The sequence below is a fragment of the Oratosquilla oratoria genome, chromosome 22 (assembly GCF_046742065.1).
Source record: "Oratosquilla oratoria isolate Oo_2021 chromosome 22, ASM4674206v1, whole genome shotgun sequence".
In the NCBI taxonomy this organism is placed as follows: domain Eukaryota; kingdom Metazoa; phylum Arthropoda; class Malacostraca; order Stomatopoda; family Squillidae; genus Oratosquilla; species Oratosquilla oratoria.
In genome coordinates, this window is record NC_134798.1 from 52,016,452 (window position 1) to 52,020,157 (window position 3,706).

Here is a 3,706-nt window from a genome sequence, read left to right on the forward strand (position 1 = left end):
TCTGATCCATGGCGGCTGTCAAGATATTAAAACCATGTTAATTATGTAACTTCGTAATACACTCTTGTCTGAAAATGGGGGATGGATATTAGTGGAAAATCCAACAGTTCTACATGAAAACAAAGAAGCTAGATTATGCATATACGTTTTAGAATTTACATACGCCCTTCCGTATGTTTATCCTAACTGGCGCCCTAAGTTGAATGAATGAACATGAACTTAGAAGTATAGGCTGTTTTGACCCAGCGCCGGGACCTAGGCTAATTATTCGACGCAATACCAATATTTAGATGGTAATTTAATGTATATTTACGACATCTTGAAAAATGATAACATGCTTCGGACCAGATGACCTGTGGATTACGAGCACTACAACGTCCACTGCTCAAGCAAACCTGCGGACTTAGTGTTACAATTTTAATTTATCTATAAATAAGTATTGTCTTCAGATTAATGAATAATATATTCGTTATTAGCCAGTCATTTAAGCTTCGAGAAGAAACTTGGTAGTTTATAGATCAACCATATTTACCATTTATTTCCATCATCATGCATAACGGGGTTAAAGGTCAGTAGGCGTCCGGCGCGAGGTTGGACCTCTTTTTTTTTTAACGTAGTTCAAGACATGATTATTTTGTGCGCGGAAAACCAGAAAACACTTTCCTACTCACCTTACGTTGAGTATCCTTCTTTTTTACTTTATTGGCGGCTTCTCTCACTCGCTCCATTCTAATCTTATTCACTAAATATAATCAAGCTACCCAGTCCCCTATTTTTGCAAACACACATTCTTTCAGCTTCATCTCCCGAAAGCACTCGCGTCCCAGATGCCCAAACCCGCGTTGGTGCCAACGGTCTCCACCCTAATCTCGCCCATTCCGTGCATTCGTCCATCACATTCACACCACAAATTGAAACTGACCAAAACTGGTAGTGATTAATGATTTAGGAATGATATAAATTTTACCCAATTACAGACTTCATATAAACCCGATAGTGTGAAGTGTGTTGCTAGACCACAGCGAGGGGAGCCGTTCTATGAGAGAACCCGTCTCCCCTCAACACACCTTTATCGGTGCAACTATAGCGTGAAGTCTACCGTCATATGTCGCCTACCCTGGTGCAGGTCTACCGCGTGACCTGCTTTCCCCCGGGACCCTCCCCGCATCTGTCCATCAAACATGTACATAAAGTACATAAAGAACATAAAAAGTACATAAAAAACGTGACCTGTCCACGTGACCTGACCTAACCTATTTGTGTCATTCTGAGATGTACGAAGTGTGTATCGCTAGAATAAATGTATAGAAATATATGATAGTATGTTTATTTTTACATTTCTTCCTTTATTATTAATGTAATTAGAAATCCAATTATCTAAGTAATTCCTAATGTATGTACAAAATATGTGTTTATCGCTAAAATAAATGTATGGAAATGGTAGACCTCACGCTATAGTGCTAACGGGAGGTAGACCTCACGCCATAGTGCTAACGGGAGGTAGACCTCACGCTATAGTGCTAACGGGAGGTAGACCTCACGCTATAGTGCTAACGGGAGGTAGACCTCACGCTATAGTGCTAACGGGAGGTAGACCTCACGCTATAGTGCTAACGGGGTGTAGATATCACGCTATAGTGCTAACGGGAGGTAGACTTCACGCTATAGCGTGGTAGTAGCACCCCTCTATCCTTCCCTCCTTTTCAATAGATAATAGCTATTAATATTCTTGCATGTAAAATTTGTGCCAGATTAATGCCATTATCATTCTATTTGCAACCAAGGCAGATGAACGAGCTCGTGAACAAGCAATTTCTTTGATTACAGCGACTTTATCGATTGACACAACGTTGAATTCATATTAAGAGATCTTTTTTTAAAGAATAATATAATAGCGTGCATAAATAACTATTGTAAGTCTTTAGATAAAAGAACAAATGAAGATAAACCACTGTTAAATTTCATAAACAAGTCGGCATCATACTCTGAACATGCTACACTGCGGACTGCTGGTTTAGTGCATCATCAATTCAATTGAGGACTACGTCAGGAGGCTCGTTGGCTCACTCCCACGCCGGCGCCTGTCCCTACGGTCTCTCCGAGGGTCAATCTCCCATGCAGTCACCCATCCATCCCACTCCAAACAACTCGCGACAGGTTTGACCAATTTGTCCTAATCATGAACTCAGTGGGTATAGAGAATGACAGCCGCGGGCCGTGCAGTGTCGGCCCAATTTTTTATTTATTTATTTATTACGCAATAGCGTCATACAGTTGGGGTAGGTTTTCATAATGAATGTAGGAAGGCAACTGGTGCCCAGGGGGTTACGCTGTTTGACTCTGAGCGCGCCTGACCCACGGATTCGATCCAATCAGCCCAGCCAATTTGCCACTCCGAGCCAAGAGGGCCCGCTCGCCCTGGCCTGAATAGAGGACCAAAGAGGCGTGTTGCTAGTTCAAGGAGGTCACCTGAGTTCAACCACAGCACTGGGACATCACTCGGACTCCAGGATTTCCGTTTCCAGACCCTACAGGGATGCTACGCACGCCAAAGGTGATTCATAACGGGGCTGGATGGCCAATGACTCCGAGTTCATGTTCCCATTTGATGGTTTTCTTTTTCCTCCGGCTGGGAGGGCGAGGGAGAAAAAACAGAAGAAATAGAAATAAAGGAGAAATGGCCGGCCGTCCAGCTGGGATCGAGGGTAAGGGCCGGCTGGCCAGGAAAAAGACTAAATGAGAGGGCAGCATAGAGTTGGCCCACCAGAAACACACACACGCTTACACACCCACACACAGTGGCGCGGTTGGTAGAGTCTCCGTCTGTCGCTGCGGCGGTCCAGGTTTGAATCCTGCCCAGGGATGAAATAATTTCAGTATCGCTGCGCTTCGAGTCGTTACTCCAACTCTTGTGGGCGGGGAGTTGGGCGTGTGTGTGCGTGTAAGGTCACAACATTACCCATAGATCGGTTATACGAGCTCTGAGCTCTCTTCCGGGAGAGAAATAGCTGTCGATCACGAGTCCAACCCGTGATCCAAAGACCAAGGTGAATCTCAAACACACACACACACACACACACACACACACACACACACACACACACACACACACACACACACACACATATATACAGTATATATACACATACACACATATATATATATATATATATATATATATATATATATATATATCAACCACATACATACATATACCAAGGCTTTTTCCCCCTTACAAGGGGGGTAGCCAAAAAGAAAAAGGCATAAAATCATTCCTACCCATTCCATCCCTGAATACACTCCACACCCCTCCACCCTCCCTCTTATCTTAGCACCTCCTGGATGACGGGTCATCCCTGCACCTTGTCCACTGCCCTGGGTCAGAAGCAGTGTCGCAAGACACAGCACATCCACAGCAAGGCCGCTTCATTAAATCGGCGACCCCCCCTCTCCGTCCCCCCATTGCATAAAAGGCGAGAACGGGGAGAAATCCCTTCGGGCTGCGTCAAATTTTGCTCACACATACTACCTCACCCCCCATCCACCCGCCCATTCCACCTCATGCTATAACAACATCATCCATATACAACCACTCTCCATTCACCCCTGTCTTCTGTCCTCTCCCGTCCTTCCTCAACAGACATTCCCCTCTTCCCCAAAGCCCCCTTCACCCCATCCATCCACCTCATCCTAGGACGTCCCCTCA